At 42.4% G+C, this 16,619-nt stretch overlaps 1 protein-coding gene across 1 annotated transcript in view; it reads left to right on the top strand.

Moving 5' to 3' along the window:
* Positions 1-14,992: 14,992 nt before the first annotated feature.
* LOC124595100 (sterol regulatory element-binding protein cleavage-activating protein) overlaps positions 14,993-16,619 on the top strand; it is a 241,904-nt gene continuing 240,277 nt past the window's right edge. Inside the window, exon 1 of the mRNA XM_047133693.1 lies at positions 14,993-15,600. The gene's annotated coding sequence lies outside the window, so the exon portion shown is untranslated. The remainder of the gene's footprint in view (positions 15,601-16,619) is intronic.

The raw sequence follows: 16,619 nt of genomic DNA, 5'->3' as shown, positions 1-16,619 counted from the left end.
ATGTTGACGTATGCGACGAGGTGGGGAGCCTAACAACAGGCGAGGCTGTGCCACCTGCACCCTGCCATTCGGACTGCGGGGAACTAGGAAATGCCTGAAAACCTGCTCCAGGGTGCACACCAACATGCGGTGTATGCGCCCGCAGAGAGACAGGAGGGGCCGAAGGGTCGACCTCCATCGGGTCAGGGCACCCGACCGGCGAAGACAACATATGGTCCGGAGCGGGCAAGAGTTCCATGTCGGAGGACAACTGGTCACGGGAAGCGATCGGCAGCGCGTGAACCAGGGAGGCGCCTGGCGGTTGCAGCGACGCGTCCACTGCGGGCGTCGCCGCCAGGAGAACAGGTGGCGGTGGCAGGGGCGCGTCGCCATGGGGCAAAATGGAAGACAGCGCCGGTAACACCTGGGGCTGAGGCGAGCCAGTAGATGGGTCCCAAGGCGCTGACCAGATGGCACCGTCGCTGAAAGCAGATGGCGAGCAGCAGATCCCATGCGACGACAGAGGCGCAGCTGGTTGAGATGCCGGCGCATCTCACCAGAGGCCCCCAAAACCAGATACATAGCGCGTCTGAGGCAGCGAATAATGCGCCCTTCGAGCCAACGCCGTGAACCTCGGTAGTGACGATAGTAGACAATGTCGCCTGGAGCAAAAGCAGGTGTCTGCCCCTGCACAGGAACCTGATGCGGCGGATGTAGCAAAGACATCAAGGTTCGATGATGATGACTGTGGAGCAACTCAGCCGGCGAGCGACCATCTCGGGGCTGAGAGCAACATGAGGACAAAAAGAGCAATAACATGTCCTCCCGAGAATGCAACTCTTTTAACTTCAACATCTGTGACTTGAAAGTCCTGACCAATCGTTCAGCAGCGCCGTTAGACTGTGGCGAAAACGGCGCGGACGTCAGATGTTGAATACCATTGGCCTTGCAGAATGACTGAAATTCTGCGGACATGAATTGTGGGCCATTGTTGGAAACAATAGTCTGTGGAAGATCTTCAATGCAAAAGATAGCAGATAACGCTTGGATGGTGGCAGATGACGTCGTGGCAGACATCCGGACAACAAAAGGAAAATTACTGAAAGAATCGACCACAACCAACCATCGAGCATTCCAGAATGGACCAGCAAAATCGATGGGTAAGCGTTGCCAAGGGGAAGTGGCTTTTGGCGATGCAAAGAATTTCCGCGGTGGTGCTGATTGTTGTTCGGCACACACCATGCAAGAAGAGCATATATTCGTATTCGCGGCATCGATTCCGAACCAAGTACAGTGCTGACGAGCAAGTTGTTTCGTTCTCACTATACCCCAATGTCCTTGGTGGAGAAGCTGTAAGACTGAGGACTGTAACGAACGTGGTACCACGACCCTGGACTGATCATCATCAGAACGCAACAGCAAAACACGTCGTACAAAAAGTCTCTCCTTGTGAGCAAAAAATCGGCGAACCAACGGATCTCCGATCCGTGACTTTGATAAGGGCCATTGCGTAGCAACAAAACGCAGAACGGTCGCAAGGACAGGGTCGGCAGCTGCGGCTGTAGCTACACAACGAAAATCAATCAGAAAGGATTCGACCACGGCATTGGTTTCCGAATCAATGAACATGCAAGCAAGTTCGGAGGAATTGAATGCTCTATCCTCAGCAACAGGCAAACGGGACAACGCATTAGTGTATCCATGCTTAGCAGTGGACCGATACAAGATATCGTAGCGGTACTGTGAGAGGAAAATAGACCAGCGAATGAATTTCTGTGCAGACGAGAGCAATTTGGACGGAAAGGCAATAGGGCGATCGTGCAATCCATCTTTGTGCGCAAGACCTGAAATAACGTTCTGAGATTGGCTAAATGTTCTTCCGTCTTTCCGGAGATCACACTCTCGTCCAGCTAGTTGGCTGCAATAGGGACCGATGCACAAACAGTTTGTAGATATTGCTGAAACAATGCAGGGGCAGATACACACCCGATTGGCAGTCGTTTGAATCGATACAAACCAAGATGCATGTTAACCACCAAAACGCGCTGAGATTCTTCGTCCACCGGTATTTGCAAGTACGCATCTGCTAGGTCCAACTTCGAAAAATATTTACCCGGGCACAGTTTGTCAATAAGATCTTCTGGGCGGGGTAAAGGAAAAGTTGCAATCACTAGTTGTGGATTCACTGTTGCCTTGAAGTCCACACAAAGTCTCAATTTTCCGGAAGGTTTTGGCAATATTACTAAGGGTGATGCCCAGAGAGAAGCCTGCACACGTTCAATTACACCTTGTGATTCCAAATCCAATGTTTTTGCGATCTCATCACGTAAAGCGTGGGGAAAATTGCGCGCTCTGACAAATTTCGGTTGCGTGTTTACTTTCAGTTCCAAATGTGCTTTATAGTTCTTGGCGCAACCAAGGCCTGGTGCAAAAATGTCTGCAAATTCTTCACATAGACGAGAAACACTGTCTGAAGGTACAATCTGGTTCACTGATAGGACCTGATTTACTATAGACAAGTTAAAAAACTGAAATAAATCGACACCAAACAAGTTCACTGCAGATGAAGAACGAAGGACGTAAAATAACACAAGTTTTGTTTGTCCTTTGTATGTTGCAAAAAGGCTGCACTGTCCGAACACAGGGATATCGTGACCTGCATAACTAGTTAACATTTGCGGCACACAACGGAGGTGTGCCCGGCTGTTTGTACGCATCTTGATTGATCGGTGAAACTGCAGCTCCGGTATCGAGCTGGAATGGTATCACTTTGCCGTTAATGTCCAAGTCCACAAAAGGTTTATTGTCCTGCTGACGACAAGAGTGACTGTCTCGTGCAACATGAACTGACACTGGTACATAATCACGTGCGACTTGACGGGATCCCCGGCGATGTCGACGCACACTATTTGTGGGACGAACACAGTCACTGTTAGAGAGAGTGGCACTGGGCGGAGTGGAATGAACTACATGAATTTTCATGGGCGAAGTTTCATGAGCCTGAGTATCCTTGGTTCGAATTCGGCGCGAAGCAAAGGGCCTGGAATGGTTGTGAGTGTCCGATCTGACCTTTTTCTGGCAAACACTCTGAACATGTCCTTTTTTATTATAGAAAAAGCAAATAACCTGGCGTGACGGGCAATTCTCACGCGAATGTCTAGTAGCACACTGCGGGCATGATTTTAGCACTGCATTTGCTTGCCGGCGCAGTACACGTGGCTGAGAGCCTGGCGGCAGCGGCGCGGCTGGGCGCGAGGGCTGTTTACTGCTCTGTGCAGCTCGCCTGGCAGGCCGGTTAACCTGACACACGACTGGTGAAGTTTCAAATGATTCCTGAGCAAAGTCAAGTGTGTCCTGCCGATCCAATATGTCCATCACTTGTTGAAGGGAGGGATTGACTAGTTACAAAATCTGTTCGCATATACGAACATCAGAAACGTTCTGTGCAGTTGCATCACGTACCATAGTATCTGAATAAGGGAGTCCACATTGACACTCAAAAGCACAATCCCTAGTAAGGCCTTGCAAGGTTGCAACCCACTCCCGATTAGTCTGACCTGCCATACGTTTCGTACGAAAGAAGGTATACCTTTTCGCAACTACATTGACTGATTCTTTGAAATATGCACCTAATGCAGACAAAATTTCGTCGTAGGACAGAGTTGTTACGTTGCGTTGGGGAAATAATTTGACTATCACACGGTACGTTTGGATGCCGACGGAAGACAACAAAAATGGCTACTGCTCGTTACCTTGAATTCTGTAGGCAGCGAGATGGAATCCAAATTGGCGTGACCACTGCGTCCAGCTTTCCAGTGCAGCATCAAAAGGACGAAACGTTGGTGCAACTGCGTGTTGTGGCTGCGTTAGCGGTGGAGTGGCGGCTGCAGCATCGTTTTCCATAGCACGTTGAGCCTGGACGAGCTGTCCAAGGGCATCCAGTAAGGCCTACGTCTGCAGATTCTGTAAGCGATAAAATTCGGACAGTACATCTGGAGGTTGTGGCGAAGCCATTACACAAGTAAATCAGGGCAATAGCGATAAGAACGCAGATTGGCCTCGTCGCCAACCCAAAGGACCAGACACTTGGTTGTTTGCCATGCCTGATGCTGTGTACCTTGGTTAAAGACTTTCATCTCATTGAGTTTTGGGAGAAGATTCATGGTGCTGCCCCCAATTATACCCATTATACAGCACATTCTGCGAGCAGACTCGATCAGTTTTATATGTCTGTTCACAATGTAAATGGAGTCTCCAAAGCAGAAAAATTGACCTTTACATTTTCAGACCATTGCACCATCATCTGCACACTCACTATCTCAGTTGTTCTGACATAGCAAAGGGTTCTGGGGTCTTGGAAGCTTAACACTTACGCACTTGGAGACCCGCATTGCTGACAACACATTGCCATTACATGGGCATCCCACAGAAAGCGTGTCCCAAGATACGAGTCCACATTGCACTGGTACCTCAAGTAAGTGAAACCTGCAGTCACAAAGGTCTTCATCCAATCTAGCAAGGAAGCAGTGGTGTGGCATCGGGGCACCATCAACTTTCACTACATCGTCCATCAAGAGCTGAATGTGCTCCCCCTGTCACCTGATGTCCATAGGGGGTGTCAGCATACAAAAGCCCATCTCCTCACTCTCCAATGTGATAAAACGTATGGCATCATGGTTCATTTGCAACAACAAAACCTTGTATAAGAGGAATTGCCATCCATGGACCACGCTACATCTGACCATGTTATCAACATTGACTCTTCGTCTCTGCTCTCACCATTTCCCATGGTAATCGCCACATGATGCGAGCAGTGGCAGTGTCTGCCTCCACTGACGACTGCCGCCAGTTTTACGGCGACGACCTAGTGGTAGCGCCAATACCTGATGACCTTCACCCTGCTCCTGAAAAAACCCTCACCACTGCAGAGTCGATGCCAATGATGTCTGTGATTACCACAGATGAGGTGGTAGACATGATTGACAAGGGGGCAAAGAACAAGCCGCTAGGACCAGATGGTCTTTCAGCTGAGTTCTACTGGGCGTTCGCCATCTTAGTGCTTCCCCACTGGACAGTGACACTTCAAGGACTATGAGCGCCTCTTAGTGGTGTGCATATGCTTGGTATTACTTATGGTCCTTTCACTGGAATAGATTGCATTTGGTTGTGGGGCTACCCCTCAAACTGCTCTGAGGGAATGCAGCGACCTCATGACTATAGCCACAGTGTGTTGGCTCCACATGGTGCTGGTCTCCTTTGATTTTAAAAATACCTTGTCAGAGATGCCCCATGTCCACACTGCTGTATGCCATCCCATTGGAGCTCCTCATCTCCAGTCATACAGTTTACCTACAGAGTTTCAACTTGCGCAATCATATCCAATGCTGCAGGGTCTACGCAGATGATCTCCTACTTCTCACCTGCTCCACACTAGAACTCAGTGATGCCATCCACTGAATCTAGCAGTATGGACAGATTTCACTTAGCGTCCTTAATGTCACAATTAAATGATGTCAATGATGATGCAAATCACGTGTGGACCCCAGGTTGTGGCGCCAGATCGGCACCCTCTTGGTACCACCCATTATTACTTAGTGATCAACTTTACAGGCTCCACACACTGCACTGTGGCATTGGCTTACCACCAGCTTTGCAGTCCATATGGCATCATGTTCACTGCCATGTCCACCATAGCTTGAACCAGTTTGTGCTATGTCAACACGTATGTGGCCCCTAAACCAGTAGATGTTGCCCAGATCCTCGCGATGCCATTACTCTTTGGTCAGTCAGCCTTCAGATTCTTCGTGTCATCAGGGATACTTTTTAGAATCCGCTACATCAATCAAACATGGCCTCCTCTAAAACGCAGCCTCATATTCTTCAACGTGCAGGTGTGATCCATTGCACTCTTTGTGCATACCATGCTGCTGCCCTGAAGGGTTCTTATCATCTTTAACATGCAGTGTTTTGGATATCCTGTGATCAGCTTCTCTCCAACCATTGATCGATATAGCACATAACTCCCTGTTATTGTACCACATTGTAACTTATTTCATTGAACTCCGCTACAATCAGAATGAGTGGCAGTCGCCCACCCCTCCAATCTGAAGGACTTTTATCCTTTGTTTACGTCACCCACCCCTAACAACCCAGTGGAGGTGCAGCACCCAGACATAAACTAATGGATGGTTTGGGAGTGTGTCGATGCATCTTTTTGCCATTGGATATGTCTGCACGTTCATAGTTAGTAAATTCATGACGAATCGTCGACTTCTTCATATAGGACTGGCTACTTCACCTCTTTGCTGTGATTGCCAGCTCGATGACATTGACCAGCATAACCTTATGTGCCCCCTCAAGTGGGACATTTGGCTTATCACGCAAAACACCGTGGTCTGTTACCTCCATACCCTGTCAATGACGGTTATCCCAGTGGTCCTGTTGTAGCAACAGACTTCTCACTACCCTCTTGTGAAACACTATGCACTCATCTGGTTTTCAAGACAGTCTTCACAATATCTCTTGGTCAATGGTACAAATACACTCCTCAACTCCTGGAATTGGGCTGTGATCACACACAGTACACACAATCAGTAATGTGCATCGACATGTACAGGCCAACAAACGGATATAATATGAACAAAAAAACTCTTGTTTCTTGGGTACTGGGGTCTCCTACGCTTCAATCCTATAGCCATTAAGGATTGACACGCAAATGGCTGTCCCTTTTAGATATCTTAGTTTCCTTAGGTGGGGAGGTGGAGGTTTAGGTGTAGTTAGAATGGCAGTGCCTGAAAAGGGATCAGTTCAGTTTTGTTTGGTAGGGACACAAGAGGCGGTGCCCCATAGGGTTGGTCCTGCTTTTTTGTTTTCTTTTGTTAGTTACCTTTAACATACACATCAAACAAAATTTAAAAAAAATAAAAATTGAAAAAGAAGTTGGTAGTGGAATAGCCCAAAGAGAAAAAAAAAGGTTGCTAATGCACGTTTGTGCAGAGGCACTTGACGTTGGGGCAAGCTAGTTCGAATCCCGATGGTGAAAAAAAATTTCACTGCCACTATTTGCCTGCATGGGAAGGAGAGATGATGGCATAAAGTTCCTGATCACCAGATTTTGAACCAATGTCCTGGTTTAAATTCCAGACTTCCCTGCAGAATCTCATCATGAATTGAGGACATGTGACACTACTGATGGTGATCAATCTGGTAGATGGAGATATTAAACAGTTTTAGAACTGATGCAGTATCTGTGAAGTAGTTTTGAATGCACCCAGTTTTTTTAAACGTTCTACGTTGGATTCCTAGAATTAGCATCAGCCATAATTCTTATAGAATACTTCTGTATTCTGAATTTGCTGTCTCTGTGAGCTGAGTGCCACATAAAATGATTTCATAACTCATTAGTGAACGAAAATATGCAGAATAAATTAGTTTCTGTATTTATAAATTGCACATGGCTGTCGTACTGCCTACTGCAATTGTAACTGAACTAAGGCACTCCATTAATTCTAGACTGTGGGTTTTCCAAATGTGGTTGTGATCTATCCATAGCTTTAAAAACTTAACATTTTCTGCTTACTTGATTTCATTGCTTGAGATACTGGTTTTATACCTATGGTGTTCTATGAGAATAACTGAACTTTACATACTGTATCATGTCAAAATTTAGCGATATTCCATGTGATTTGAACCAGTTGTTGATGTTTATGAATATTTATTTATTTATTTATTTTCAGGGAGGGGATTGGTACAGTTTTTTGTTCCTATATTTGTGCCATTTGCAAACTGTTCCAAAATTTGTAACTTCTAGAGCTACAAGAGGAAGATCATTTATGTTTCTCAAAAACAACAGAAGGCCAAAAAACCGAATCTTATGGGGCACTATGTCTGATTGCTTCAAATTCTAAGTGCCTGTACTTATGTGATTCAACTGAAACTGGTACACTGCTTTCTGTCATCCACATAAAATAAGAACTATGAACCTACTGTGAAATTTAGAAGGTGGGAGACAAAATGAGATACTCGTGGAAGTAAAGCTGTGAGGATGGTTTGCGAGTCATGCTTGGGTACCTGAATTGGTAGAACACTTGCCCGCAAAAGGTGAAGGTCCAAGTTCAAGTCCTTGTCTGGTATGCAGTTTTAATCTGCTAGGAAGTTTTATGAATCTACTGTAACTACTATTCCAAAAGATTTTAACTTCTACATTAGGATTTCACGCAGGCAAGGGCCATATACGTAGATCACAAAGTATTGCCAATGCTAGTAATTTCTGATTTATTGATTCTAATATATCATCTGTCAAGATAAATGTAAGGCTGTTCATTCGATAGTTCTTTTTTAAACTCAAACAGTTTGCCACTGAATATGTTTTGCTGTGTTAAAGGTTTACAAATTTTATTGTACATAATACTCCTGAAACTTTTAGAAAATATTAGCAGTAATGAGAAGGGTCAGTAATTCTTTGCTAAAGTTTTCTTTCCTTTCTTTGTGGAGTTGTTTGACAACAATGTTTTTAATTCTCTCCATGAAAGTATCTATGTGAAATGATTAATTACATAAGTAACACACTGTATAACTAAGTTCAGTTGAACAACATTTCATTATTTTCCTAATGACTTTGTGGAAACCATTTGGAAATTTATTTTTAAGAAAGTTAGTAACATTGAAAATTTCTTCCAGAGATGTAGGATGACATTGAGTCGAACTTCATCAAATTTCTTTTTTCAAGACTTTTCTCGGGAAATCTGAGCGATTTGCTAAGAAAGTGTATGAGCCTGAATTATGTACTACTGATGGAAAAAGGTTATTAAAAGCTTCTGTGATTTGTAACTCATTGTTTTGGTACAATTAATCTCCTCCCACTGGTTAATTCCTTAGGAAAACTGTTTGCAAAGCATCTTATGACTATGTTATAGAATGTAACAATTATTACAGGAGTGTTCTATACTTATTTGGAGTCTGGAACTTATCAAACCCTTTCTTATTATATCCATATTCACGTTCGTGTTTTAATGTTTATATGATGTTTAGAAGCACTTGTTAAATCTACATTTGCTTGATTTTCAGGTTGCAATTCATCGAAACATGTCTGATCCACGCTAACTGCTGATACCATGCAGCAATGCTGCTTGGTTTCTGCTTGATTCCTGGTTATTCTTCGTGTTTGACTGTCCCTCTTAACACATATCGACAAAAAAGAATTTTGGACCACTGTAACGAACAGAAATTTCCTCTTCAAAAATAATTTTGTTTGTAACGGGACACAAGTCGACTCTCCACCGACATTGAGGGTGGATTGAAAGATGTGATGAGCAGCATTTGTTGGGGCTGACTCTGGAAATACATAGCAAAAATGAAATTGCAAATATCTGCGAAGACACCAGAGAAAATGCTCCTGATTACTCTTAGGATGGACACCCTGTATAAGGAAAACTTCCTACATTGGTTGTGGTCCTTCTGTCTCTGTTGTAAATCTACATCTACATCAATGCCTATATCAACATCTATACTCTTGAAACCAGCATGAGATGCTTGTCAGAGGGTACGTCCCATTGTACTAGTTATTAGGGTTTCTTCCTGTTCCATTCAGGTATGGAGCTTGGGAAGAATGATTGTTTGAATGACTCCATGTGTGCAGTAATTATTCTAATCTTATCTTCACGAATTGTATGTGAGTGACACATACAGAGTTGTAGTATATACCCTATCTTAGAAGCTAGATTAAGGAAAGGCAAACCTACGTTTCTAGCATTTGTAGACTTAGAGAAAGCTTTTGACAATGTTGACTGGAATACTATCTTTCAAATTCTGAAGGTAACAGGGGTAAAATACAGGGAGCGAAAGGCTAATTACAATTTGTACAGAAACCAGATGGCAGTTATAAGAGTCAAGGGGCATGAAAGGGAAGCAGTGGTTGGGAAGGGAGTGAGACAGGGTTGTAGCCTCTCCCTGATGTTATTCAATCTGTATATTGAGCACGCAGTGAAGGAAACAAAAGAAAAATTCGGAGTAGGTATTAAAATCCATGGAGAAGAAATAAAAACTTTGAGGTTCGCCGATGACATTGTAATTCTGTCAGAGACAGCAAAGGACTTGGAAGAGCAGCTGAACGGAATGGACAGTGTCTTGAAAGGAGGGTATAAGATGAACATCAACAAAAGCAAAACGAGGATAATGGAATGTAGTCGAATTAAGTCGGGTGATGCTGAGGGAATTAGATTAAGAAATGAGACACTTAAAGTAGTAAAGGAGTTTTGCTATTTGGGGAGCAAAATAACTGATAATTGTCGAAGTAGAGAAGATATAAAATGTAGACTGGCAATGGCAAGAAAAGCATTCCTGAAGAAGAGAAATTTGTTAACATCGAGTATAGATTTAAGTGTCAGGAAGTCGTTTCTGAAAGTATTTGCATGAAGTGTAGCCATGTATTGAAGTGAAACATGGACAGTAACTAGTTTGAACAAGAAGAGAATAGAAGCTTTCGAAAGGTGGTGCTACAGAAGAATGCTGAAGATTAGATGGGTAGATCATATAACTAATGAGGAGGTATTGAATTGGATTGGGGAGAAGAGAAGTTTGTGGCACAACTTGACTAGAAGAAGGGATCGGTTGGTAGGACATGTTCTGAGGCATCAAGGGATCACCAATTTAGTATTGGAGGACAGTGTGGAGGGTAAAAATCGTAGAGGGAGACCAAGAGATGAATACACTAAACAGATTCAGAAGGATGTAGGTTGCAGTAGGTACTGGGAGATGAAGAAGCTTGCACAGGATCGAGTAGCATGGAGAGTTGCATCAAACCAGTCTCAGGACTGAAGACCACAACAACAGTATATTCCTAGAGTAATCATTTAAAGCCAGTTCTTGAAGCTTCATCAATAGATTTTCTCAGGCTAATTTATGTCTACCTTCAAGAGTCTGCCAGTTCAGTTCCTTCAGTATCTCTGTGACACTTTCCCATGGATTAAAGCAACCTGTGGCCATTTATGCTGCACTTCTCCATATACATTCAATATCCCCTATTAGGCCTATCTGGTACAAGTCCCACACAATTCAGCAATATTCCAGAAGTGTTTGCAAGAGTAATCTGTAAGCAATCTCTGTGTAGACTGTTGGCACTTTCCCAGTATTCTACCACTAAATCAAAGTCTACCACTTGTTTTACCGACAACTGAACCTAAATGCTCATTCCATTTCATATCCATACAGAGTGTTACAGCCAGCTATTTGTATGAGTTGGCTGATTCCAACAGTGACTCGTTTATATTATAGTCATAGGATACTACGATTTTTCGTTTTGTGAAGTGCACAGTTTTACATTTCCGAACATTTAAAACAAATTGCCAACCTGTGTACCACTTTGAAATCTTTTCAGGATCTGTCCCAATATTTATGCAGCCTCTTTCAGGTCGTACTTCATTACAGATAACTGCATCATTTACAAAATGCCTGATTTCACTATTAGTATTGTCTGCAATATAATATACAGTATGATCAGCTAGGATCCCAACATGCTTCCCTGGAGCACACCCGAAGTTACTTCTACATCTGATGATGACTCTCCATCCAAGATAACATGTTGGTCCTCCCTACCAAAAAGCCCTCAATTCAATCACAAATTTCACTTGATATCCTATATGATAGTACTTTTGACAATAAGCGTAGGTGTGCTACTGAATCAAATGCTTTTCGGAAATAAGGAAACACCCTATCTACCTGATTGCCTGATCCAAAGCTTTAAGAATGTCATGTGATAAAAGTGCGAGTTGGTTCTCACGTGATCGATGTTTTAGATATCCACTCTAGTTGGCATTGAGAAGGTCATTATGTTCAAGATAACTCATTATGTATGAGCTCAGAATAATTTCCAAGATTCTACAGCAAATCGATATCAAGGATATTGGACAGTGGTTTTGTGGATCACCTCTACTACCCTTCTTGTAGATGGGTGTGACCTGTGCCTTTTTGTAAGACTGTGCACGGATTTTCGTTAGAAGGATTTACGAAAAATTACAGTTAGTAGAGGGGCTAACTCAGCCTCAAATTCAATATAGACTCTGAGAGGGATTCCATTGGACCCTGAAGCTTTGTTCAATCTTAACGATTCCAGCTGTTTCTCAACATCACAGAAACTAATACATATTTCATTCATATTTTCAGTGGTACAAGGATTAAATTGGGGCAATTCTCCTGGGTTTTCATTCGTAAAGGAACATTTGAAAATGGAGTTAAGCGTTTCACCTTTTGTCTTGCTACCCTCAATTTCATTCCTGTCTCATTCACTAGGGACTGGGCACTTACTTTGGTGCCACTAACAGTTGTTACACATGACAAGAATTTCTTTGGGTTCTGTGGAAAGTCACTTGGCAATATTCTACAATGGCGGTCACAGAAGACAAGATGCATAGCTCTCTTGACAGCCAAATGCATTTCATTCTGCATCTCTCTATCTACAGCGCTATGTTTCGTTTTATACATAATACGCAGTAACCTCAGTTTGTTTAGAAGTTTCTTTACAGTTACTTTGTACCATGGAGACTCCATCCCATTATGAACTGTTCTACTGCATACACATCTATGCAGTAGATGGTCAACCATCCTTATAATCTTGAGCTAGATTTCCTCCACATGCTCCTGCCCTGTGCTGAAAGTTTCAAGTTCCTCATTGTGATATGACACTACTGATTTTTTAAATCTAGTTTGCTGAGCATATGTATGTTTCTGCTTCTTTTAGTTGCCCTTTGTACTTTGGTAATCATTGTTGCTGCAAATGATCACGGATACCAGTTTCGATGTGGATATCCTCAAAGAGGCCAGATCTATTTGTTGCCATTAGATCCAATATATTTCCTCATGAGTGACGTGCCTAACTATCTGTTCTAGTTTACAGAGAAAGCATTCAGAGAAGACATTCTCAGGATATCTTATCATGACCAACACTGACAATTAATTGTTGGATGATTAAAGTCTCCACCGATGGTTATAGAATGATTGGGTAACTTACGTACAAGTGAACTGAGGTTTTCTCTACAGCGTTCGGTTACATCAGAAGATGAGTGTGGTAGGCGATAGAGAGATCCCATTATCATTTTTTGCCCACCCCTGATACTGAGACTTGCCCAAATAATCTCACATGCAGCTACAATTTCTGTCCCAGTGGTTTTGAGTTTCTTGTCTACTAGGATAAATACATTTCCCATTTGCCTATCCTTTCAATATACACTTAAATTCCGCCAAAAATCTCACTGCTGTCAATTTCATGTTTCAATCAGCTTTCTGTGCCTAGTATAATTGAGCTTCACTGCTTTTCATGAGCGCTTTAAACTCTGGCATTGTGTTGCATACGCATAGGCAGTTTACCATTAGGATGGGAGGCACTTCTTTCACTCTTACGCTGATACTTCTGGGTTTGCGAAAATATATAGCTTCAGTAATAATATCACCTATATATAGTTAGTAAGACAAAATCAAGTAAAGTAAGGACACACTAGCTAGCTGCGTTACCAAATACACAACGATCCACTAGAAGGCTACGGTATCTGTTCAAAAATTATCTTTCCTTAATTAAAGTCTACAAAACTGCCATCTTTCTTATTACAAAGCATTGCGTACTCATTTAAATTATGTACTTAGAAAAATTTGTTGTAATCATAAAATTTAGTGTGATACAGTGTGGTTGGAGATTGGAAATCAATTTGTCCACATGATATTCTCGTGGAATGGCCCATGTATATTGATTATGACTGAAAATTGGCGTAGGCATCTTTTCATTCTAAACCTGTTAAGCCCGGTCCACACGCAACGATCTGTCTGCGCAGATGTCTGTACATGCAAAAGATCGCTGCAAATGTGGTGTGTTCACACGTCACAAATCCCAATCTACTACTCGCCCGCCATCTGTCGGTGTAGAAAAGAAATATCAGTGGCAAGCGACTACGCTCCCCGTAAACGTCAAAAATTTAATTCAGTTATTTTGAAATATAGAAATGGAGGAAGTTCTGTTGTGGTCTGTGTTCGCAACTTGTGTTGCAAAAAACATTCAGACCAACCGCAGGAAACAGAGAAAGCGGTCAAAATGGTGCAGACAGTTCGCTGACAGACTTAATTTACTTGACTTGCCTTCATGAACTCATCCTTCAGGACAGCGTAAATAGCTTCACATGTGTTGGGTATTATTTTACTCAACGCTTGTTTCGATATTGCAGTTGAAAATTCCAAATCCTTGTAGCTCCTTCCTGTTGCTAGGAATCTTAATGTTACCGCCAGCCGTTCATGAGGAGAAATTGCCCTTCTCATACAAGTATTTTTTCTCATAGTATGAGGGGTTACAAGCTTTAAGAGATAATTATAAGTTTCGACACCCATCCGCAAATAATTTCGCCAGTTCGCAACGAATTTTTTTTTTTTTAATTACCGTTTCTCTGTTTGCCGAGGCGTCAACTGCCCGCAATTTTTCAATTAGAGCATTGTATGGTGCTGTCTTTTTGTCTCGGTCACTATATTCTTTACTTTTAATCTTCCACAAACATAGGTGGTTTCTATATATTTCAATGAATTCACTTACAAACTCTCGATAACACTGAGGAGTATCAGCCATTTTAATGTCCTGTGCGTACAAATACAAACACTAGACTGAGCAAACAGCTGTTTCGCGCCAGATCTGTGGCGATCTCCTGTCCACACGCTCCAACTTGTCTGCGCAGATGTGGTTTGAACCCACAGATTTGAGAGGTTTCGCTCAAACCTCCAACTCCAACTTCCAGGTTTGCACACACCTCAGGTTGGTGCAAATCTTCTGTCCACACGCAACGATCTGTCTGCGCAGATGTGATGTGCGCAGACATTTGCGCAGACAGATCGTTGCGTGTGGACGGGCCTTTATACGCACCAGAGTTAAAATGAATTTAATCTCGATTGTTCTCGATGGTGCTTTTGCATTTATCATCATTGTGTTGGTATCCCTGCGAAATGTGTTGGTTATGATCATACATGTATACATCTGCGATGCAGAAGACGTGTGCGTGAACGAGAATGTGTGCGACAGTGTTCATAATAAAGTGTGTTGCTTGAATGTTTTTAATACGGGTCTTCCAGTGACAGTTTTAGTGGAGATGAATTGCGACACACCAGTATCGAAAGCATACGTTAGGAAATGCAGAAACAGTGTACTTATAGGCATACGAATACGTTAGAACATCTACGCCCACTTTTATGAGCATAAAGTGGTTTTTCGATCTATTTTAGAATCATTTCTTGTGGCATATCTAAATGAAAGTGTAACGTTTTGCCTTTTGGTTACGTGTGCTTAGAACAACATGGGCCGTAAACTGCCGTCAGTGTTGTAAACTTTTGACAAGAGACGTGAAGTGTTGTGTAATTGTGTAACACGGGAAAACGCTGTACAGTTGTCATTTACATTTGAGCGTTTTAAAACACAAATATATTATTAAATATTTTCGTGAAGCATGTTGCGGTCATGGGTTAATGAAGCGGTTGGTGTGTTGTGAAGGGAAGTGAACTGTTCAAAAAATTGTTAATAACGTTGTGGTTACTTAAAACAATATTTACGAGCCAATTGCCACTATCAGGCAAAGAAGAGCACAAAGTCTGGAAAATAGTGAGGTATGATTGCGTTATTGTTGTTAATAGATAGTTGATATTGAATACCAACCGTATGTCTTTACTTTTGTCCTCACCACTTGTTTTTAGCTTTCTAGCAAAGCACAGCATTAAGTAAAGTGACATTGCACTGTAGGTGAAGAATCCGTAGTTAGTTGACTAGAACGTTTTACGGTGTTGCCGTCACCATGGTAACGCCATTGTTTGTTTACATAGCCAGGTTGTAAAACAATAGGCATATCAACAATGTATTATCAGTGAAGCATATAGTGGCATTTTACACCATTTGACATAAAGTGGGCGAATTTGTAATCTTTGGGATTCGCTTGTCATCGACAGCATGAGATGAACAGCAGTCTTTCATATTGCGGTCGTCGTACTAGGCTATTGTTGGACAATCACTGCGTTTGTAGGAAGGGAGCCAGTGTGACCGGCAATGTCAAATTCATCAGGAGCTTGTTAAGAAGTGCTTTCTTAGCACGCTGCCCGTAAGACGCTGCGCGGGTTTTACTTAAGTGGTATTATTTTTATGTGCATGTTTGAAAATGATGCACTAAAAATTCTTTGGATGCATTAGTGGATTACGCCTTCTGTATTTCTAAATGCAACCAGGAGTGTGTTCAAAACTGGGTAAGTTTATATTTGCTTGGTCAAGCGGACAAAATACTACTGCAGTGGCAACACCATCCCATATTATCGTAATGTGTTTACGGCTATTTCTTCCAATCACTACCGTATAAATTGTAAATAGGTACAGTGCTACCAACAATTTGAAAGATGGCAAATGTCAATGTCTCGGCGTCAATGCTATTGCCAGATATTCAATGTTTACATTGATGGGCGTGTTGGGAAGTTTGGAAAAGGATTTAGTTTTCCTTCTTCGATGGATTTCGAACTAGTAGTTAAACTGTTATGGGGCTTTGTCCTCAGTAGCTCTTATTAATCTTGATAGTGGAAAAACATTTTTTAGTGCAATAGTAGTTTAAATATTTGAGTTCTTCTTCGATGTTCTTACTGAAACA

The sequence above is a fragment of the Schistocerca americana genome, chromosome 2, assembly GCF_021461395.2.
Source record: "Schistocerca americana isolate TAMUIC-IGC-003095 chromosome 2, iqSchAmer2.1, whole genome shotgun sequence".
In the NCBI taxonomy this organism is placed as follows: Eukaryota; Metazoa; Arthropoda; class Insecta; order Orthoptera; family Acrididae; genus Schistocerca; species Schistocerca americana.
The sequence above is the reverse complement of the archived record's forward strand: the minus strand, read 5'-3'. Positions and strand labels throughout refer to the sequence as shown.